The sequence below is a fragment of the Trachypithecus francoisi genome, unplaced genomic scaffold (assembly GCF_009764315.1).
Source record: "Trachypithecus francoisi isolate TF-2019V2 unplaced genomic scaffold, Tfra_2.0 Lachesis_group10, whole genome shotgun sequence".
Taxonomy (NCBI): Eukaryota; Metazoa; Chordata; class Mammalia; order Primates; family Cercopithecidae; genus Trachypithecus; species Trachypithecus francoisi.
Genome location: NW_022681455.1, coordinates 105,611,138 through 105,635,108, shown reverse-complemented (window position 1 = coordinate 105,635,108; position 23,971 = coordinate 105,611,138). Strand labels below are relative to the sequence as shown.

Here is a 23,971-nt window from a genome sequence, read left to right as displayed (position 1 = left end):
AACCTAGGGGACCTGAAGATCCAAGATGGTCCAGAGTAAATGATGATGAAAACCTGTTTCTGCCTGTGTGAGACTGCATTAGTGGCCCAGCACTTCACCCTTTCCTGTAACCCCACTCTTTGTCAGGCAACTAAAGTTTCTCCCCCTATAAAAGCAGATCATATTTCTCCACTCCTTAACTTTCCATCTGACCATGCTGCTTTGGCCGACAGATTAAGGTAGAAAAGATAGCTTCCAGTCCTGAGCCTAGGCCTCAAGGGGTCATGCATATTTGTGCTTCACCTCTTGTGCAGTTTTGATCACCATGAGAATATGTCCAGGAGAGTCTCAGGTGGAGGATGAGAAATGCAGAAAACCAAGCTGACTTGTCCCAGCTCAGCCTAGTTTAGACCAGGCAACCCTAGCTAAATCACAGATCTATGATAGCAAATGCATGCTCTTCTAAGTGAGGAGTGCTGGGATCATTCACAACATAGTATTATTCAATATATTGGCTTTAGTTCACCCAAATAAATCATTCAAAAATGCATATTGTATGTCTACGTTTGATGTCATGTTAGGCACCATGCTAGATGTTAGGGATGCATAAATAAATAAACTAGAAAAGTATCACCCCTGCCCTTGGGGAACTTAAACTTTAAGTGAGGGAGAAAGACAAATGTTATTGATAGAGTTGAAAAGGGTATGTTTGAGAGACAGGGGCTGCCTGGAGTCAGGCCTTAGCCTGCGATGATTGGCTGATTGCTCCTAGTGTTGGAAAGGGGAATTGCGTCTCTGAGATGTTACTGATTTTTTCAAATCAATACACAGTAATTGGACATATTTGTAGGGTACAATGTGATGTCTCAATACATGAAATGATAAGTAGGACTTAAAATGTCCAGGATTTAAACTCTGGAAAAACCTTCTTCAGAGCTCATTTCAGGTAAGCTCTTATTTGCAGTTAGGGAAACTGAGGCTCAGAGAAAAGAAATGACTTTCCCAAGTTGAATCAATGAATTTGTGGCAGATCTAGGACATGAACCCAGAGCCTCAGCTCCCAAGGCTGGCACATCTCATTCTATGTGACCTCAAACAAGCCTTATTTAGACAATTTACAGTGTCAGAAATTTTGAACTGCCATAATATTCTTGGCCAGTTGTATAACGAGTTTCATTTAAGATAAAATTAATCTCTATAATTATTATAATTCACAATTGTAGCATGTCTCTTTTCTTGCTCAGGTCATTTAAAATGTGATAATAATCAGTCCTAATAATTAATAATAGTAATTAATAACTTTCACTTATTGAGCCTATGCTCCAAGCTTAGTGCTTTTTGCTCTAGGTATGTGGGCATGTTGAATCCCCACCACAATCTAGGCACAGATAGTAATGCCCATTGTATAGATTTGGAAAGCACATCTCAAGGAGATAAAGTCTTTAGCCAAAGTTATGGCGCCAATGGGTGGCAGAGCCAGGAATCAGACACAGATCAAAGGCCTGTGGTCCTCCCACCTTGCTCTACAGATCCAACTGTGGGAATATCCTCCTGAAGTGTCTGATTCAGAAATGGTATTCCCAGTCCATCTTTCTCAACTTCCTCCCTCTGCTTGGGGAAGGCGTGGTTGGAGCCCACTGCAATGTGATGAAACTAACGCCCCACTTGGATCTTGCATCACTCTTTACACCATTTACCAAAGGATGCCTCTAGAGCAGGAAGCTTTGAGAGGACCTGGGGAGCCTGGAACTTCTAAGTCTAAACAAGGAACTGACTCAGCAGGGTCTGGCTACCTTCAGAGTCTGAGGAGAGGCGCATCAAAGGAATGACAGCCTGGTACCTTTGATGAGGGACCCGACAGGAAATTAACAGCTTCCTGCAGTCAAGGACAAAGACAAGAAAAGGCCCATTTGGGCCTCATATCTGTCTGGATTGGAACCCACAGGAAGCAAAAGGGGCTGTTTAATCCTAACTCCAGAGCAACCCTTGAAGGCTGGCTTCCTCCCTTGAAGAAGAACAAGGTGAAGGAAAGGTGAGGCAAGTTAAGATAAACACCCAAACTTTTGGCTGGCTGGCTGAACTGAATCTTTCAATTTAAGCTGTCAGTGGATTTTTTTTTTCTATTCTTTTCCTTTTTAAAATCTAAACTGTAATCACGTAATACTCCACCCAAGTGCTTGATAAGGATTTCTAAGACAGATCCTAACATAGTCATAAAAAAAAAAGACTCCCCTCTGAAATGTGCACTTTGTACTGTGTCTACGAGTAGGTGTGTTTAAAATGTCACGAACTGGAATGCCTAACTCTAGCTCCCAGGAATTAATCACTTAGAAGAGTGAAAGGGGGGAATTAACTTTCTTTAAAACTTGTAAGGTTCTCCAAAGCAGCAGCTAAAATAGAACTTGCTGAATAGAAATATGGTTATCTTTCCATAAGAACTAGAAATATTTTTTAACATATTTTTCTCTGAAACTGCTTTGCCAAGTTTCCCCTTGCGGATTAGCTGCAGGTCACAGATATTCTGGGAATAAAGATATGAAAGGATTTCTTTTTTCTTTCTTGGTTACAATTCAGTGATTTTAGTAAATTTATGGATTTGTGCAATCATCACAACTATCTAGTTTTAGAGCATTTTGATTGCCCAACAGAATTCCCTCAAGTCCTATTTGCAGTCAATTCCTGTTCAAATCCTTAGCCCCGGGCAACCACTGCTTTCTGTTTCTATAAATTTGCCTTTTCATTTCATATAAATGGCCATTTCATATAAATGAAAATCATACAATATGTTGTTTTTCATTTGGCTTTTAGCATATGTTTCTGAAGTTCATTCATGATGTAACAAAATCAGTATCTCTTCTCCTTTTATTGCTGAACAATATTCCATGGGATGGATACACCCTGTTTTGTTTATCTGCTTACCAGTTGAAGGGTATTTGTATTGTTTCCAGATTTGGGCTATTATAAATAATGCTGCTATGAACATTCTGGTGTGTGTTTTTGTGTGGACATGTTTCCTGTTCTCTTGAGTAGAATCCTAGGCATAGACTTGCTGGGTTGTGCAAAGGATTATTGACTGCTCCTATACACCAGGTTCCATCTGGTTCAGGTGTGTAGTGTCAGTGGAAACTTATGAAGCAATCTTTAACTTACTTTTAAAAATCGGCAGGTGCACCCATTACTAAAGGGATGGTCTATAAAAACAACTGCTGTGATTCCATAAATTCTGAACAGAGGGGAGAGGTCAAAGTCCAGCTAATGTCAGCTGACATGTGGCCAGGTTCATCTTTAGACACGCTTCCAAAAGGGAGTTTATGAAACTTGCTTCATGGATCAAAAGATGTCCTAATCATCACAGATCCTGGGCATCTTTGTATAATATATGTATAATCAGATTGACCGTGGCTTCACACTCCCTCTAGGACCACGTGGAAGGGTTGAGAGAATCCAGGCAATAGTTTGTAGCCAAACAAGAGCAAAACTCGAGTATCTCTGAGGGAAAGCCGGACCCCCTTTCCCTCCTCTCCTGTGTAAGTAACTTCATTTATAAGCTGAAATGGCGCCACCAGAGCATCCCATTACTATCATCATGCCTCATCAGAGTGGGGACTTTCGGCGGTGACTTGGGAAGTACCCAAAGTTTTAGGGGTTACAGCAGAGGCCAACAAGGCAGACCGAGGAAGCCGGGTAGAGCTCTGAAAAGGTTCAGGGCCAGGGATCCACAGAGGGAGGAGGTAGTGGCAGGCACCAGGATCCGCTCACTGGCGCTCTACAGGAAAGCACTCGGCGTCAATGGCCTCGCGCGTCCCTTGCACGGAGAGTGTGGTGCAAAGTTGGGGAGTCACTGGGGACCCAGGGGGCTATCACCTTGGACACCTATGGTAGGGGGAAGGCTGAGGAGTAAGAGAACGGGACAGCTGGAAACTTACAGCTCTTACCCCGCAGAGGAGGAATGAGCAGTTTAAAGGCCACGTCCACACAGAGGGTGTCAGAGGCATCCTCTCAGGGCAGGACGCGAACTGGGGCCAGGCACGCAGCGCCACTCGGATCCTGGAGTCGCCAAGAAGAACGCGGGCGGGCGGGCCGAGGAGGGTAGGTCCCGGGGCAGCCTCGCCGGCACCCGCCCCCGCGGGCGTCTCCCCAAGCCGCGTGAAAACCCGGGAGGCTGCGGGCGCTCGGGGACCCGCGGGCTGGTGTCCAGGAGCTGGAGGGCGGGGTTCGGCCGTTCCCGCTTTCGCCCCACATTGGGGTTTCTTCCCCATGCGCTCAGGATCCCAAGCTTTCTCTTCCGTTTTCGGCCTCTTTTTCCGTTAACTCCTGGGCCGTCTCCTCCCTTCTAGCCCTTTCCAACTGCTTGGCTGTGGCGCCCAGCTTTCCCTCCGCAGCCTCCTTCCCTGTTTTTTTCGCGGGTCCATCTCTTCTTCTTCTCCTTTCCCAACCACATCCCCGTCCCCTCAGGCTGTTCCTTTTTAGCCTTCACCCACTGGCGTCTCCACCTTCCTCCATCTCCTCTCTTGCCTCCTCCTCCCACTCTGCAAACTTGTTCAGGCCAGGGGTCCCCACACAGACATGGTTGTTCCCTGCTGGGTGTGCGGGTCCCCACGCCTTCCCGGTACCACGAGCGCCCCGCCCAGTCCCTGGCGTGATTCCTAAGCCCTGACCCTGCCAGCCCTTTCTCCCGGCGACTCGGGGAGGGAGGGCAGGAAGCAGGCCCGGGGCTCCCTCCTGGTAGCGAGTCCTCAGTGAGGGGAACACGGAAGGAAGGAGCGAGGACTCCGGCGCTGCGCCCCATTAGGCCCTCCCTCCCGCAGAAGCGCTCACTCCTTCGGGCCCTGGCGGGTCTGCAGAGAGGGGGTGGCAACAAGTGACGCTACCGGCGGGGGCCACTGATACCTGGCTGGGGTAGGGGCCAAGGCACCCTTCCAAAGGGTGGAGCGAGGCCGACCCCCGCTAAGCGCTCCCCGCGCACCCCGCTCCGAGGCGTTGCGTGGGGGGCACTGAAGGAGAGGAGAAATGAGAGAGAAGGCAGACTGGGCTCTTCCCAAGTCCTAAGTCTCCTTCCCTGCCCGACTTCACCACCAGAGCCACCAGAAGAGTTTGCAAGGGATGGGAGATTGAGGGGGCTGGGGGCTGGGCTGGAGCCGCCAACGTTGAGGGATTTTTGGAAGGTGGGGTGGTGGAGTGAGAAAGAATAGAACGCGGTCCCGAATTCCCGATTGCTTCCCTCACTTGGACGATACCTTCCCCCAACCACCCCAGCCCGCCAGGCAAGAGCCCAGCCTGGCCAGCTGGAGCGGATTTGGGGGAAGGAGGAAAATGGGGGCTCCCAACCCCTCTCCAGCTTCCCTCCGCCGCCCTCCCTGATTGGCTGTGCGTCCCTGGAGCCCAACTTCAGTCGCTCCAGACTCCATCTGAGCCCTGAGGGAGTCGGAGCGCCGCGCCTCGGGGCGGGAGGGGCGGCCACGAATCCAGGGGTTGGCATCTCTGGGCCCCTGGGGGGAGGGGCGCGGACGGGGTCGGCCCCCGCAGCCTCTGCGAGGCCCATCTCGCTGGGTCTCGCAGCCTCGGCTTCTCTCAGCCCCCGCCCTTTCCTTCCCTCCCAGCGGCAGCCTCCCTCCCCCCGCCCCCCCAACCCCGCGCCCGCCCGCCACCTCCCCCCGGTTTCTCATTCCTGCCACTAGCGCGCTCGGCGGCTCATTCCGCGGCCGCCGCCAGCCGAGGGGAGCGTCGCGGGCCGAGGAGCAGATGCCGCGGGGGCCGCTCGCAGCCGCCGCTGACTTGTGAATGGGACCGGGACTGGGGCTGGGGCTAACACCGCAGCGCTTGCCCTGCGCCAGGGACCGGTGGCCCGGAGGTTGCGTCCACCCGCTAGGGCCCCAGGTGAGGCGCGCCGCCAGTCCCTTCCTTTCGCCTGGTTGGGGCTTCTTGGAGGGGGGGCAGGATTTTCTCAGGAAAAGAACGTCTTGGCGGGGCGAGGTGGTGGGGGAGACGGTGGTATCCGAGTCGAGAAGGTTTCACTAATGCAAAGCAAAAGGGAGGGAGAGATTTGTTTAAAAATCAGAAAGGGAGAAGGGAGCCAGCTGTGGGCGCGGGCAGTGCAGGGGACGGAGGCTCCAGATGTGCGCTCCACGACTCTCCCGGGCTCCGGCCTCCTCTGGGGTCTGCGCCGAGGCCGCGGCAGAGGGGGTTTGTACCTCGCTGGGGCAAGAAGCTGCAGAGCAGAGCTCCGGACACGCCGACTGCCCCCGGTTATGTCTCTGGGGAAAGTCGCCCACGGCGCGGTGCCCGTCAGCCCTGCGCCGCTTCCCCAAAGCGGCGACATGACCCCGCTCTGCGGGGTTCTTACTCCATCCTCCCGGATCCCTGCCTCACGCTTCCCGGGGCTCAGTCCCTCCAGTAGAGACTGCCGGGGAAGCCCGGGAAAACGGAAGGACCCTAGCTCGGGAAGGCGATTGCCCGCACTTTAATAGCGTGGGTTTGGGGCCGCCGACTGCGGTTCTGGGGTAGCCAGCTGCGGTGCGCTACAGCCCTCCAGCCCGAGTCTCTGCGGGAGCTCCGGAGCCGGTTTGTAAGCTCCCACCAGCTCAGGGGTAGGTCCATGAGCGGCCCAGACTCGGGTTCGCCTCTGGCATGGGATTGGCGAAAGCTGCCAGGGTCAACGTTAACTTTGAGAACCAAACCTTCCCGAAACCTGCGCCGCCTCTCGGAGCGCGCCAAGCCTCTACAGCTCCCGGCACGCACGGCCTCCCTCTCTGCGCTCTGCCCCCGGAACGCTAGCCGGGAGGTGGGAAGCACTGAAAAGCCGGCCGGATGGGGAGGGCGGCAAGGAGAGCTCCCTTCTCCGCACCCGCCACCCCCGCCCCCCACCAACACGGAGGAACTGTAGGAGGGCCGGCCTCACGCTGTGAAGCGGAGTCCCCAGAGAAAGTGGGGTCGGGGAAGGCTTGCGGGTCCGGCTTCCTTGTTCGTTTTTTACCGAGGGCCTACTTTCGCCAGGGGCTCCCTGCGCCTGCCTCTCCCGGGTGAAAGGTTTTCTAGGTGCTAGAAGAAGCCCTGTTGCTTTTGCTGATAATGCAGTAGGAATTTCATGGGCCATCACACTGCTATTAAGAAATTGCATCTTTTAATTATTTAATACCATCCCTGCACGACGGCCGGTCATCCCTAAGGGATGGGAGTGGGGGATTGTTCTTGAAACCCTGCTGTATGAGGGTGTAGATTTCACTAAAGTCTTCCTTCGTCTCCCCCTAAAGAAATCTTGCTACCATCGCTCTGAAATCTTTTATTATTTTCTTCTTCTAATCATGGCTTTCGGTTTAATATGAGGCAGTAAGTTTTCGTTTTAATCACAGGGAAGCTACCATAATTAATCTGGCGAGAGGACGGATCAATTTCCTTATCACTTGGGCTTGCAGCAGACATCGATGGTTTTGCGGGGTGTCTGGATTTCCTGGGGATGGGGATGCAGATGTGTTCTCAGGAGCGAGGATCCTTTAGCATCGCATCAGCACATTTGCCAGGCTGGGCTCTGAGCGCTAGAGCCTAATATATTGGCAGAGGAGAAGAGAAGGGACTGACCTTCTTTTCGTTAATCCTGGAATTGTTTTTCCTACAAATACGTAGGTGCAGACACCAGAACAGAAATATTAACTGCCCAACCCTAGCTGCAGGGAGCCTAGTCTTCTTCCAATAGGACAAAGGAAAAAAAGTTACAAAACAAAGGGACAGAGTTGTGGCCAATACGAGAGGCACTCTGAGGCTCCAGCCACTAAAGTTCCTTAAATGCAATCTCTGATTTCAAGTTTTAGAGTTGGCCAGTGGGCTCTGGAATTGGAACCTCTATGTAAAACTGAAATCCAGCCTAGTACAAAAGGAATGTGAGTGCTTTTCAGTAGAGACCAGGGAAAGGCATCTTTGCTTGAGTAAGAATTATCTTTACATCTTACTTTTGAGACACTGTAAATTAAGACATTAAAATGTCTTGCAGACATGCACTATTATTAATAAAAATTATTACTATCATTTTAGTTGTTACTTCAGAGTCTGCATAAACTGGGCATTTTATGACATTGTTTGAAAGAACACACCACCCTCCTCACCCCTGGGCAAGGGGGAATGAAGGCATGCCTTGGACAGATTGAGACTGGATAATCTGGCGAGGCCCAGACATGTAGATTTATTCAAATGGCTGCTTATTGCTTCCTAGGAAAATAAGCTTTTAAAATAGTTCTCACTGAAGCAGTGGACCATCTTGATAGCACTTCAGAACTTTCATTACGTTCAGCATTCTTATCAGAACACCAGACAGCAAAATTACTAGAAACCTAAATTCTATTTTCAATTAAGATGCAATCTTTTGTTAATTTGAAAATAAAAAAACATAGTTACGGTGCAATTTTTTTATGTCTTAGCACTCATGTTTCCTCTGTAGAGTGCTGGCTGTGGATGTGCATGTTTGTGTATTTGTGGGAGGAGGGGGCAGGGGACAGACTTGGAGAGCCATGCCGTGATTTGGGGGAATAAGGATCAATTTCATGCTCTTTTAATGCAATTGTCTTCATAATTCATGGTTTTTCTTCCCCTTTGAATAGAATTACATGGCTGCTTTGTAAAGATTCTGGTTTGGGGACCCTCATATGGGAAACGCCATGACATTGACCTTGTGGTCTGATTTACAATGCCAGTACTGCACTCCCAGGAGCATAGTGTGTCCTGGAACCTTGCCTGTGAATTCCGGTGACTTATGAAGTGGTAACTTATGAAGTTGGTAAACGTTGATCTGTTATATTCAGATCTGTTTTTCAGAACCATCTAAACAAGATCTTCGAATCTGATTTTAGTCTTCCTTCGTTCACAATACATTTATGTAGGTAGATGTTCAAGAAACATAACAATTTCATTGGAATTTACTTTCAATATTGATGTTTTCACTTTGATCACAGGCATACTTAATCATTCAATAATAATAAAACAGTGGAATATAGAAAGTTTGAAAGTAGGTATCAAACTTTTTTTCTTGAATTGTCAAATTTGAAGAATGACTATGAACTTCCAAGTTTTTTTTCCTAGAAAATTTGAGCACTGTGTAAATTCACTAGTCAATGATTTAAGGAACTGAAATGTGTTTGGGATGATTTTCTCCCTTATGGAATTGGCTGCTGTTTCATAAAAAATTACCTAGTTTGTCAGGCACTCCTATTCTGCACTTACCAAGAATTGTGAGTTTTCAGCCTTTTTGATTTAAAGTTATTAACTCTGAAATATATAAAAATAGTTGGTCTCTATGAATTTGTGATTTAATTGATTAGGGGAAAACCATCAACAGGTCTGCTAAAGAAAAAGAAAAATAAAGCTGGAGAAAATTGGACACATCCTGGTGCACCAGTAGAAGTTAAGAATGAGCTGTTCCATCAGGATTCCTGTGATAGCCATCCGCAGCCTCCCCTTTGAGCAGGAAGGACTAAAGAAAACACTCGAGGAGCATAATTAGACATGTTTCTGCTATAATTTTACCCTGACATTGAGAGCCTTGTACATCTCTGGAAATGGACTCCTTCGCAGAAGATTGCACTTCTGGCCACTAGAGGGCAATGGCACCCTTCTCCAACTTTCTGCATGGAGCCCATCTGCTTTTGAGGGCATCATGAAAAGCGGTTTTGTTACTTACCAGCCTTGTCTGGCCCTCTCAGGAGAGACCGAATTCAATCTAGCTGTGGTTCAAGCTACTGCTCGAGCAGTTTGTCAGGATTAGCATCTTTCTAGTGGGTGGATCCTGTTACCTTCAGCCTCTTCTTCCCACTTTGGAGTTTACTAGAAAGTTGGGAAATCTTGTAACTTGACATTGAGCGGCAGCCAGGGTGGGGGCTGGGCTGCAGGATAAACAAGGTCAGTTCTCACTGAGACAGTGATCTGGGAGGATTTTCTGGATTTTTTTCTGGCAAAAAGAGCATCATTTCTGACTCCAAGTGGAAGGGGATGGATAAAGAAGAAAAATACCAGTGAGACTACTGTGATACCATTGCCTGTTCTTACATCAGGTTTTGACGATGTCTGCAAGACACTTCTCATTTGCAAAAAGGAATAGCAGTTTGATCTTCGGTAAACACTTAGGGGCATGGAGTTTTAATATAGCAGTAACTGTTTTCCTATTTCCTTTAAACCATTCTTGATATTGCTGTGAAAACCTAACTTTAGCAGAGAGTAAAATTTAATTCAAGATTGTTCCTCGTGCACTGGAGTATAATCATTTGTTTTTTTTTCTCCTGATATGGAAATTATGACTTATGATTAAATTGTGAATTTCAGGCTACACAGATTTATATTTGCTCCTGTTTGATGTGTCATGAAAGTTCAGGAGGAGAATGCAAAAAGAAACTAATGCTATATTATGATTAAGAGGAAAACTCTATTTAAAAAAAAGTACTGTTTTAAGTGGATACTTATTTGTGTTTTTTGTCTTAAGTGAGTACAGTTGCCTCCCTGGTGATTCAGCAGTGGAGTTCTTTACAGCTCTGAGCTGTGTTGGAATGCATAGACGGTTGATGAAGAAGGAATCAATGCAAATGGATTATGGGAGGGAGTATTAAGTAACTCAGTGAAAAGTAAGACAAAGTGTTTTGTAAACCGACGTTCACTTATCACTGGACAGTTTATTTAACTTAAAAAAGGACAATTTTAAATTCTAAGCTCTTGTGAATAATGCACATTGTTAGAACTGGAGGCAAAATTTCATTGTTATTTGGTTTAATTAGTCATGAGACAGTTGCAGAGTTCAGGGATTCTTATGGAGACAAAGCATTTCTCTCACAGTCTGTGTGGTGGAGGTTTCTGCTCAATCAGAAAATCTGGTACATCAGGAAATTAGGTGAGAGGAGTGTGAGAGAGAAGAGAGGGAAAGGAGGAAGAAACTCAAAAGTATGAGAGAGACTAATGATGCTATTTCTCATGGAGGCCAATTTCTCATCTCTCTCTCTCTCTCTCTCCTCATTTAAGCCACTTGAAGAGCTGAATCTAGGAAACTGATATAAACAGCTTTAAGGACTGCAGTAAACAGTAGCCAAGGTCTTATTCTATGTTTTCTGGCACCAAGTGTCCCTCAAACAATATTTGTGAATGAGCAGGGGTTTATTCTCAAAATGTCCTGGTTACTGCAGGTGAAAAAAAGCCTTCGATTCCTAAACTCCACACCATTTATTTGCCAGAAATCCTCCTGACATGGTCTTCTGCACTGAAATGATTTTCACAAATTAAAGTTAGCTCTTCACATTCAGCTCTCTTGAAGAAAATGGCCTGGAGCTCGGCTTTGTCCTCACTGTGATGATCACCTCACATGGCAACCAGCATGGTAGGGGAGGCTCCTCTCTGATCTTAGTTTAAGACACGTAGAGGTCTCATTTCAGCCTCCATTAGGCTCCATTAGTGAGAGCAAACAGTGAGAATTTAGGGTAGAGTCCCTGCTATCAATGCATCTTTATTATTCTCAAAAAGAGCAAGGGTGGAGGAAGCGAGGATAAGCATAGTAGCTCAAATTGCTGCATACCTACCCTGCCTTGGATCTCTGGAATGTTTTACCCATAAACTCATTCTGGAAAGTTCAGTCTTCATCATGCTAGAGGCTTGGACCAGTTATTCAATCTTGGAAGCAATAGTGCGCAGCAGCAGGGCCAGGATGAGGGTGAAGAGAGTGAGGCCAAGTAAGTGCATGGCTGGATTCTGTCTTGATTGAAAATTTTGACTTTTGCTCATCATAGATTTTTTTCCCACTAATCTTCATTATTTATTCATGTTTTTAGAGACAGAGTCTCACTCTGGAGTGCAGTGTTATGATTGCAGCTCATGGCTGGTCTCAAACTCCTGGCTTCAAGCAATCTTCCTGCCTTGGCCTCCCAAAGTGCTGGGATTACAGGTGTAAGCCACTGTACCCGGCTAACTAATCTTGAATTTTAAAATACTGCATTAAAGTATTACTTATTTTGACTACCGAGGTTTCTTCGTGTAGTCTTATATTTTGTGAGTGAAGAGTTTTGCCTCCATTACTTACAAGTATGTGACCAAGAATAAGCTAGATAAGCTCCCCAAGACTTAGGTGTCTTCATGGTAACGATCGACTTAATAATAATATCTACATCCTAGGATTCTTGTAAAGATAAAATGAGAGTTTAGTACAAGGCCTAGCTCACGATGAGCCTTCAGTCTGTCCTGGGGTTGCTTGCCCTGTCTGAAATAGACTTGGGATTCAGTTTTACAGACTAACAGAACAGGTAGCAGTTCTTTCTTATCATTATAAGGCCAGAAATCTTGCATGGAACAGTTGTTTTAGATTGAGGCCTCTCCCAATTAGCAATGAATTGTTTCTTAGTGCCTGCCTTTTTTGAATGATTTCGTAAATTTAAGTGATCCATCCCTCTTCCACTTAAAAGATTCAAGAGGCAGTCGGGATTTGAGATTTGAGAGCTAATTACTGCTTTTGAACACTGCCTGCCTCCTTCCTACCTTCGCATTTTTTTCCCTGTGTTCATTTTGCATATGGGTTGCTGTGGTAGGTTACCCTGCAGTAATACCTTACTGGGAAAGTTTGCTAAGCATGCCATATTGAGATATTCATCACAGGTTTGCTTCCCTTTAAAAGGGGCTCATTACTATTCCAGACGAGCTCAAAAGATAATTAGTCTCTTGATAAATCATCTCCATTTCAAGAGTATTCCTGTTTGTTTTTCAGGTAAATGTATTTTGGGATTGTGAGGGTTTTGAGCAGTGACAGTTTTAACTCATAAATAGACGGTGGCTGAAAAAGTCCTGGTCCTGCCTTGTGGGTTTCTGTCTTTTGCAGGCCCAGGCAAAAGCACAGTGATTTCGCATCGTGCTAAAAATAACGGAGTCCTCGCCCTCTCTTAGCCCTGAATGGTTTTCCAACTGTTTCTCACCCAAGATCACAGCCAGGCTGGGCTTTCCAAGGCTCCGGGACCTTCCAGGTTGTCCTGCCGTTTCCCATCTGCGGCTCCCTGGTGTCATCTGTTCTTGCCCCAGGCTGGCATTCCCTCCTGCCTGCACTTTGCAATGAAAGGGAATATCTGTCTGCATTTGCCCGGGAAAAGGAAGGAGAGAGAGACAACTTTTTGAGATCCTACTGTGTGCTGGGCGCTCTACCAGGTACCTAATTTATTCCGTACAACCACCCCGAGAGGAAGGTACTCTCATCTCCATTTACAAATAGGAAAATGACTCTCAGAGGGAATTTAAGACACTTGTCTAAGCTCATGAGTCTGGGGAGAAGGAAAGCTGGCTTCCCAAACCTGCTGTGACTCTAAATGCTCAGGAGTTTTCTGCTATGTCTGGTGCATGTCTCAAGCCTGGGCCTCCTTCACTCTCTGGAGGAGGACACAGAAGAGCTGATCTGACTGCTCAACCCTCAGCTCCTACAAAATCTCAAATTTTACCCATAATGTGAACTTCTGAGATCCTCTGATCCAACTCCTTTATCAGCAGGTTTTTTGTTTTCCCAGTAATCCTACAGCTTCTTAAATGTCCTGATGACTGCCTGCTAACTACCTCTCAGGGAATCCAGGAGTGAACAGGTGATTCATTAACTCTAGCCATTAAAAGCACTCCATTTTAATGAAGAAGGAGCTGAAATAACTTTTTTAGTAACTTTGTCCCAATAGTTATATTTTGACCCCCCTTCACTTTTTCCTTTTCCTGAAGGCTCTGCAATTATTTGGTACCTGATATTGGATAATAGTTAAAACCCTGCACTTATTGAACACTTTGTTAGTTTCAGGCACTGTACTAACAACATTCTCTATAATATGAGATTTACTCACAGTGTCCTCATGAGCTACTTAAGACTATTGCCAGCATCTTATGGGGGGCGGGCAGAGGGGTGCAGTTAAAATCACGTATTCTAGCGTTCCACAGCTGATAATTGACAAAGCTGGGATTGTAACCCAAGCATCAGATGCTGAAGCTTAGTTACCATATCAGGCTGCTCCCACCATTCAGAGTGTCAGCTAATCTGATGAGATACAGCTTCCAGACCTGTCACCATCCTCATCACTCCCATCTGCTTCCACTGCATGTTGTCATTGCCCGCTTTACCACGTGGCATCTTAAATCAGGTTCCCTATCGCAGACAGTCTAACCACTTCGAACCACTGAATCCACTACTTTCTCTAAGGAGGGCTGAGGACTCCATTTTACCAAGTAGAATTCTCAGGAATCAGATGAATGAAGTCACTAACTGAATCATCAGCTATTCCAGTCAACCTTCATTTAGAGATGAGGGTTCAGGAACCCGGAGAAGAACCAGGACTTGCCCGGGATCCCACAGTCATTTAGAGTCTAATGGAACAGAACTGTGCTCTTGAGGCTCTTAACCCAATCTCTTTTTCTTCTTCTTCTTCTTTTTTTTTTTTTTGAGGCAGAATCTTGCTCTGTTGCTCAGGCTGGAGTGCAATGGCAAGGTCACGGCTCACTGTGACCTCTGCCTCCCAGGTTCAAATCATTCCTCTGCCTCAGATTCCGGAGTGGCTAAGACTAGGCATGTGCCACCACCCCTGGCTGATTTTTGTATTTTTAGTAGAGATGGGGTTTCACTATGTTGATCAAGCTTGTCTCGAAATACTGACCTTGTGATCCACCCGCCTCGGCATCCCAAAGTGCTGGGATTACAGGCATGAGCCAGCGTGCCTGGCCAAAAGTCATTGTTTAATTGATTATTTAAATAGTTGTACCTGTGGTCTGATTTCTTTGTAAACATATCATTAGTTCATTTGTTTATGTAAAGCTGTACCCTCTGATGTCCGTGGGCAGTTAGGTTAAAAGTTTTACATGGATCTCTTATTTGGAAGTTCATGGTCAGTCCAGTGTCATTTCATATGCTGTTTGATAGTACATTGCAAAATGCAACACTTGGCCCTGGCCTTAAGCTCTGTCCTACTCTATAGTCACCTCCTATTACTTCATTCCAAGGTTCTGTAAAGAACAGAGTAAGAATGATGTCCTTACCGTGCCACTGCCAAGCTTATAGACGACACTTTGGCAGGGTTTGGTTTGAAATTCATTTCAAACTCATTTCTTTGTCATTAAAGTAACGAAAGGTCCTGGGTTGGGCACACAGAAGTGGTCAAATCACAAGGGCTTCCCTTCAGAGAGCTGACAATATTAACAGCACAGAGAATACTAGGTTGATTAAAACTCAAAGCTTCATACTGTAAGGACCCCAAAGGAAGCATTAAATTGGGCCACAGGAAGGAGAAGTCACATCCAGTTTGGTGATCAAGGGTGGTTTGTGGAAGAAATAACAGAATTCTACTCCTCCATGATAGGGAGAGACTACAGAGGTCACCTAGACCAACAAACTCTGCCATCAGGTCCTTGAATCATTGCTACCATGTCCTGGTGGTAATTGTAGCATTGCTAGTGATATGGAGCTCATTACCCACTTATGCAAACCACTGAGACATTGGGAACCTTCACTCTTGGAAATGCTTCCTTCAGTTGAGCCAAACTGTCTCCCCAAAGGTTATGTTCTTTGATGTAGCCTATGATGCTATGCAGGATATATGTAATTCTTGATGTAATTCTTCCTCCACATTGCAATTAATCTTTTCTTTTTTTTTTTTTTTTGAGATGGAGTCTCCCTCTGTCGCCCAGGCTGGAGGGCAGTGGTACGATCTTGGCTCATTGCAACCTCCACCTCCCGGGTTCAAGCGATTCTCCTGCCTCGGCCTCCTAGTAGCTAGGATTACAGGACTGTGCCACCACACCCGGCTAATTTTTGTATTTTTAGTAGAGAGGGTGTTCACCATGTTGGTCAGGCTGGTCTCGAACCCCTGACCTCATGATCCACCTGCCTTGGACTCCCAAAGTGCTGGAATTACAGGCATGAGCCACAGCGCCCTGCTGCAATTATTCATTTTTTAAGTTGTCTACCAGGATGCCCTCTCCCCAGTCTTAAAATCTCCAGATTGAACTCCCCATTTTTTGTTGTTGTTGTTGTCTCTAGCTTTCTTCAGAGGAAAGGACTGAAGCCAGAAATCTAGGCAGCTAGACTCTAGATTATCAACTCCCTTCTACACACTTCTTTTATTGCAGCCTGAGGCTACATTACATTAGCTTTTATTGCCAGCCACATCACCCAGAGGACTTATGCGCCACAGTTTATTTGTTTATTTGTTTTTCCTTACGTGCTGCTGTTAAGCTGCATTTCCCCACCTGTCCCTGTGCACATAAGACATGATAAGTCACCTTCAGTGGTGTTAGAACAGGCTCTGGAGTCAGGCTTCCCTGCTTCCAGGCGTGACCATGCCAGTAACCAGCTGTACAAGTCTCTATCTGCTTCTCAATTTCCCCATCGCACTGGGGTTAATGTCAGTATCTGCCTTCTAAAGCAGCTCTGTTATTAAATGATATTAATCTATGAAACTGTCTAAAACAGCTCATAGAATGGAGTTGCTGTTATTCTTATTGCTGTTACTTTTCCTATTGCTGAGTTTGGTCCATTGATCAGGTCTACTGAAATATTTTAAAATTTAAATCTTTAGTCTGTTATTCAGCATATCTGTCATTCCTCCTAGTCTCATGCTATGGGTTGGTTTCCTCAGTCCCAACCTTGCCTTGTAAAAACAGAACAAAGAGATGGCAATGAAAATACCCGGATGTGAGCAGGGACAGTGTCTTGTTAAACCATATGAGATATATATATATATATATATATATAAACATACACACACACACACACACACACACTTTCCATTTGAGTGATTCAAAACCATGGAAGACAACATTCCATGCATCACTCATTCTATTTAGCACATGCTTGTCATTTTGTTTGCTTGTTCAATTGTTTGACTGCATGGCCTCAAAACCACCTTCCTATGTTTAGGAAATAACCACAATAAAAGTCTTTATAGGAGGAAGAGAGTTCCTTCTACTCCAGAGGCCTAAAGCGTCATAGAGTTGGTTCCCTAACTTTCCTGGAAGCTAGAATGCCAACTCAGCACCAAATCCCCTGTGTTTTAAATTTGGATTCAGTGTCTTACACACACACACACACGCACACACACACACACACATCATTGGCCATGGAGAACTCATTCTGGTCACTGTAGCAGTGGCTGTACAGCATCTGATTTCCAGGGGCCACAGAGGTGGTAAAATAAACCATATCCACTCATGTCCAGCAGGGACAACCGTGGTGCCTTCACTCTTCTCGTTCTATGGCAGAGTCTGGCCTGTGGTTCTAACTGCCTAGCCTTCCTAGGTACCTGGGAGTTTTCTGAGCCTCTTTCTCCAGTTTTCCTGTAAAGACTGTGCTGCCCAAAGTCTATTTTTGTTGCTTTCAACTAAGAAACCCAAAAGTTTTCATTTCCCCACATATCCTTGAGGGACTGTTATGAGGAACAATATCGGCTGCATTATTGAATGAGGTATCTGGCTTTTGAGTTCTTCTCCAAGGCTGAATAGAATGTTGAGAGTCAGATAAGGTGTAAGGTTGGAGCAGAAGGAGCTTTTAGTAAACCTTGAATACGCTGGGTGCAATGACTCATGCCTATAATCTCAACATTTTGGGAGGTTGAGACAGGCAGATTGCTTGAGCCCGGGAGTTTGAGACCAGCTTGGGCAATACGATGAAACCTCATCTCTACAAAAAATTCCAAAATTAGCTGGTAACGGTGGCACGTGCCTGTTGTCCCCAGCTACTCGGGAGGTATTGCTTGAACCTGAGAGGTTGAGGCTGCAGTGAGCTGGGATTGTGCCACTGCACTCCAGCTTGGGTGTCAGATCTAGACCCTGTCTCAGACAAACAAACAAACATTAAATAGTCCAATTTGCATTGAGCAAATATTGGGCAGGTGTCAGGACCTGGGCAGAAGCCCAGTAATATAGCTCAGTGGATGAGGTGGCATTCCAAGGGCAGCTATGGCAGACAGCATAATAGCTTGGCATGTGGATGGCAAATGGTCTCTTGCAAGGGACACATCCAGTTCTGTGGGAAAGTTTTCCATGGATTCTAGCCAGAGAGCCAATATAAAAATCTCAGAAGCTGGAATACATAGGAATTCTAGGCATTGATGGGTGCATGAAAGGGGATCCCCCCATAAGAATGGACAAGTGGCCTCAAGTCACATCTTAGCTTCTGGAGGGGATAGTCTGCATGCCTTCTTAACTGTATAGCCTCTGTGTTGGCCCAAGTGTTGGGTAAACAGTGGAAGTTGTCCGTGCATACAGTTGGGCGAGTTTGGGCAGCAAGGACACACGGGTAAAAGCTTTCTCTGGAGTTAGTCTCATACCATCCCACAACAACTTCTCTAATACACCTTTGAGAGGAATCTGCTTCACTCTTTCAGGGAGTGAAGTCTGCAGGGGAAGCCCAAGGTCTCAGAGCCTCTGAGACGTGGTAGCCTGTCTAATGGGTCAGAGAGTACAACCTTTTAAGGGCTTTGATTTCGTAGCTGAGAGAGCTCCTTGCCCAAATTTAACCCAGTTATCACTGAACTGAACAGAACTCTTGGAGCCATTCATTTCAATTTCTTTTTCTTTTCTTTCTTTTTTTTTTTGAAACAGAGTCTCACTCTGTCACCCAGGGTGGAATACAGTGGAGCTATCTCGGCTCACTGCAACATCCGCCTCCCGTGTTCAAGCGATTGTCTTGCTCTAACCTCCCAAGAAGCTGGGTCTACAGGCATGCACCACCACACCCAGTTAACTTTTGTATTTTTATTGCAGACAGGGTTTTACCATGTTGGCCAGGCTGCTCTCGAACTCTTGACCTCAAGTGTTCCGTCTGCCTCAGCCTCCTGAAGTGCTGGGATTATAGGCGTGAGCCACTGCGCCCAACTCATTTCAATTTCTATGTGGTAATCCGTGCCTGGTCACTATGAACAAAAATCCAGATCACTACCCAAAGATGACTAACCAAACATAGGTGAGGCTACATAGGCGACTTAGTAAAATAGCAGTAGTAGTCAACTTTCCATTGTCTACTTTTTAAAGCCACATGTTTAAAGGTCTTTTTTGAAATATATTTAATTGATAGCAGCAGCAAAACCACATTTAAATCCAAAGCCAAATTGGAAATCAGGGTGAAGTGCTTCATTTATGCAAACAATTCTAAATCTCAATACTTTGCCATAATATTTCAGTAGTAAAGGGAGAAATATCTTGAACAACTTCACTCAACTTTCATCTTCATAAATAGACACTGCTATAGTGTAAGATATAATTTTCATGTTTATTATTATTTGTGGGAGCTTAGAAAGCACTTTATACATGGAGTGTCAATATTATTATCTTAGAGTAAAAATTGCAATGTAGCAGTTAGAGCTGGGGACGCTTGGCTTCCAAGTAATACATTGGTGATTCTTGTGTTTTTTTTCATTGCCATTCCTGCTGCAAGCATTGCAGGGAGTCTTCAACTTCAGCACATCTCAGCAGTGCATTTGGGAGCATTAGTCAGGAGACTAACGCAGCCTGAGAAATCACATCTTTGAAGTGAGGAACAGATCAGATCTGAGGTGTCGCTGTAGCTGCACCCTCTCTATCACCCCCACTCTTCCTGTGCCCTGTATTGCAAGTCAGAAAAGCAACAGTTTTCACTTACAGAGAGATGTGCCTAGTGTCCTTTTCTTATTGGGTGCATAACTTCTGTCTCATTCCTCGTGATTGGAGAAAGATCAGCTGTCAGTAAGTTTGTGGCCAATTGCTGACAAATTTTCCCTAATAAGCTGCCCTGTGATTCCTTCCCTCTAGGCAGATCAGCCTTTGCAATGCTGGCATTGCTGATAAATAGTTGTGTGGCCTTGAGAAAGCCAATTAACCTCAGTTTCCTCATCTGTAAAGTGGCCTTTTGGGTCCTTTCCAGCTCGAAAATGGCCTGGCTCTCAAATCTTCCTGCACAAATCACTTGGCATGGCACTTTGTAACCATGGCTTCTCAGCATTCTGGAGAAGGAATCACAGAGACAAGCATACCTGGATGTGAATGCACAGGTTTGCTTTGCCTGAGCAGAGTTTATAAGCAGAGGGTGATAGTGAGACATCATTTTGAAACCCTTTATGGGATACTTTCAATACCAAATTTAGAGCTTTGGACTTTATTCCCTAGATCCCAAGGAAATTTTACAGGATTTGAAGCATGCTTTATTAAATGATTTCTGGACCACATTGAAAGGAACTGATAGAAAGAGACAGAAAGTTTAAACAGGGAAATTCACAGGGAGAGTAGTCCTGTGAGTACCCTCTGGCACTCACTTCACTGGGAGAGAGGATGAAGCCAGCACGAGGGTGGAAGCATTGTTATAGTAGCTGATGTGGACTGAGCATTTACTCTATGCACACACTGTGTTCAGCACGTCCCATGAATTATCTCAGTCCATCTTCAGGACAATCTCAATGAGGTAGAAGCTATAATTATCCATTTATAAAATATGCAAATCAATACCCAGGATAATTCGGCAACTTTTCCCAGTATTATGCAGCTAATAAGTGGATAAGCAGGGCTTTGAGCCAAGAGATCCCATGTTCTTCGTTTCTCTGTTATAGGGAGACAGACTTAAGATGCTTTCAAGGGCAGGTCCATGAGACTTACCACTGATCACTGTGAAGTGTTTACTGACGGCCTGGGACTGGGCCTTTCATAGGTTATCTCATTTCAGCTTTCCAGTTCCATAAATGGGAGCCTGAGATCACATGGTAGACAGCTGCAAATGATTTAAATCCAGGACCCGAAAGATCCAGAAACATTTTCCCATGACTTTTCTCAGGCATACAAGATTGATGGATTCTTGGCACTCTCCCCACCCAGAATTATTTAAGGATGACACCAAGTGTTATGTTTTCTGTGATGTGCTCATAAAACTTAAATATTTAAAAAGATGTGTTAGGCAGAAAGAAGTTGTGTTTCCAAGATCCATGTTCTCTCCTGAGAGTTTGGCTCCTGTCCAGCCCTGGCATACATGAAAGGAAGATGCTACCAAGAGTGTCATGTCAGAACATTTATCTTGCACCCAGGATTTACAGTTTGTTTGGAAATGTTGTTGAAAGAAGATGTATACATTCAGTTTTTGTCCATCAATAGGTACCGTCCATTCTCTGTTAGGCAGCATTAAGATCTTGTATGTTGCATGTCAAAAACGGAGTTCCACTGCAGCTTCTCTAATGCATATTAATAAGAAACAAGATTTGTAAGAGGTAAAGAATAATCTACATTGAATTCTAGGATGACATTAAGAGACATGAAATTTAGCACTCTAAGGCAGGTCTTCATAATAAATGTGATAGCAAAGACCAACATGGCAAAGTTTGTTCAAAGAGACATAGTCCGCAAAGGTTTCTGTGTTTTGTATTGATCAACTCTTATATTCGTGTAACATTTCATCTGTAGATCCCTGGGTCCAACCCTTAACCCATCCCACTCACTGTTAACAAGAAGGAACTCTCTCCTCTTGTGTGGACTCAAGTTTCCTCTTGGGTAGAATAAGAGGATGAGAATGGAAAATTGCCTCCCTATAGGAGGGATTGGGAAAAACAGTTGAGCTCTGTTTTAAAAAGTCCAGGAAGAAGTTTCGGTCACACTGACTTGAGCCAGAGAATACATGTATTATTCTCCTAACACAGCTCCTGGGTTCAAAATTTTATTTGGACAATGAAAATCAAGTTGATAGTAGGCTCATGGAAACTCAGAACGTAGTTCTCAGTTCTGGCAAAGAGGCCCCCAAACCTGTCCTCCAAGGAACAGTTGTGAAAACAAAGCAAGTAAGAAAAGCATTGTGGGTAAGAATGTGAATTGATGAAATTCATGGTAATAGCATCACTCTTCGAGGATTGCCTGTCTTTGCTTAATGTTGAAAAATATTGATACTATCTATAGTATTGTTTCCCCTGTTTTTACATTTGCATGGGAAACAATTCAATTAACATTTCTTTCTGAAGATGGTCTGTTTCTGAGAGAGTGACATTGTTGGTATCAGCTTGGTCCACTGAGCGTGCTTTCACCTTACAGGGCTGATTTGGATGCAAAGCAGAGAGATCTTGAAAATATCACCTTCACCTGCATTATTGCACCTCCTTTCAAAGCTCAGTTGGGTTTACTGTAAGGCAACATTGAAAATGCTATTCATGCACATGCTCTCAAATGTGAGAAATTGTGCTAATCCAGCTTTCATTTTCATATCAAATTGAACAAGAAATGAGTTTGTCAGAAACAATCATGTCTGTTGCAGAGGTGTCAGGTTGGATAGTCAGAGGGATGTGACTGTTGCCCTGGGAGGTGTCTTGTGTTGTGGGAATGTGTTGGAGGTCATCCAGTAGGCTAGATCCAAGTGTGCCCGTTGGGAAACTCACAGGGATGGTAGCTAGCAGCTGGCTTGTCCCAGCTGGGAATATTTCCCAGTCTCCCTCTGTATTTGGTTCAGCCTCTTCCTTATTCTCAGTGCTTTCTGGGCCCCTCACAAAAACATGAACACTAAAATCTCTTCAAAAAACAAACAAGCAACAACAACCAAAAGAAAACCCAGCCTTTATATAAATAGTTCAATCTTTGTGAAATGTATGCTTTACGTTAAAAAAAAATATTGTAACTTGATGCTGATGCTGCAAACATGGGTGGTGAGATTCAAAGTCATTTCAGGAAGAACTGGGAGGACCTCAGATATTTATTTTACCGGCCATGTAGGAGCTGATTTTAAAGCTTTTAAGTTGTCTTAAAACTTAGAAGAATTCTTTTGGCTTTGTATTTCATAGATTAACTTTTGAATGTATTTCCCCCAAATATTGAATTCTTATGAAATTGAGAGTACTACCAAGACAACAGAATTTGCAAAGTCAGCTTACATACCTCCTTGTCTTTTTGCGTCTTTCTTTGGAATGAACAAATGGGGCACAGAGTGATTTAAATCTTACATCCTCTCAATAATTCCCTATGCCTTCACAACAGCAATATAAATGGGGACCATTCTTTGATGATCTTGGTATATGCTTCGCATTCATTGTCTCCTTCCATTCCCAGGATAGCCGTAAAAGACTAATCTGAATACAGAGAAGTGATTAAAAGTGCAGTGCTGCAGGGGTTTATACCAAAACAGATTTCACTGCCCCCAGTCTTTTGTTGTGCCCATGTGTATATTACATGCTTCTGTTTTTTTTTTTTTTTTTTTGCTTTAATTTCCTTCTCTCTACCTTGGGATAACAGTGGCACCTACAAAAAGCCAAGTATATAATGGGACTTAATAACTGCTAGCTATCACCTTGTGAGTTAGAAGTATATTAGTATTTCTGCTGTATAGAGAGAAAGAGATTAAATGAGTTTATGCATCTTACTCTGGGTTATATGGTTAGTGAGTGACAATGTGGAATTTGTCTCCAAGTTCAATGTTTCCAAACCCATTTGTTCCTTTCCATTCCCTTTACTAAAATTGACTGATCTATTGCTGCTCTTTCAAAGCTAACTTTCACCTGGGTATAAGGAAGAGAATCTTTCCTCTGCTTATGAAGGTGTCATGCTTCACTTTTAAAGGAAATTGACATAGATAATACTTTCCTTCCCAGCGGGAATCATATTTGCATACCTCTGAAAGTAATAACTAAATTTTTGCCGCCAAATCCTTTGTTTTTGAGCTTTTATATGTTTATAATTGTAATTTCATGATAACTCTTTAACCCAGTGCTGTCCAATAAAAATACAATACAAACCACAAACGTCATTCACATATTTAGTTTAAAATGTTCTAGCAGTCAAATTAAAAAAGTAGGTAATATTTATTTTAATAATTTATTTTATTTAAGCCAATATATCAAAACTATAACACAATACAACGTAGTGTAACATAATATAAATCATTGATTTGTAATCGATGTAACATTATTAATGTGACATTTCATATCTTTTTTTATACTGTCTTTGAAATGTGGGGTGTGTTTTATACTAATGCATCTGGGTTGAGACTAGGTACATTTTAAGTGCTCAGTAGCTGCATATAGCTAGTGGATACCTTACAGAT

General features: G+C 44.6%; 1 protein-coding gene across 2 annotated transcripts in view; it reads left to right on the top strand.

Moving 5' to 3' along the window:
• Positions 1–3,926: 3,926 nt before the first annotated feature.
• The window catches only part of CDH11 (cadherin 11), a 177,913-nt gene continuing 157,868 nt past the window's right edge, over positions 3,927–23,971 (top strand). Inside the window, exon 1 of one of the 2 annotated variants that reach the window (XM_033218672.1) lies at positions 3,927–4,068. The gene's annotated coding sequence lies outside the window, so the exon portion shown is untranslated. Of the gene's footprint in view, positions 4,069–5,239; positions 5,857–23,971 lie in introns of those variants that run through there. The other variant, XM_033218671.1, reaches the window with a different exon arrangement.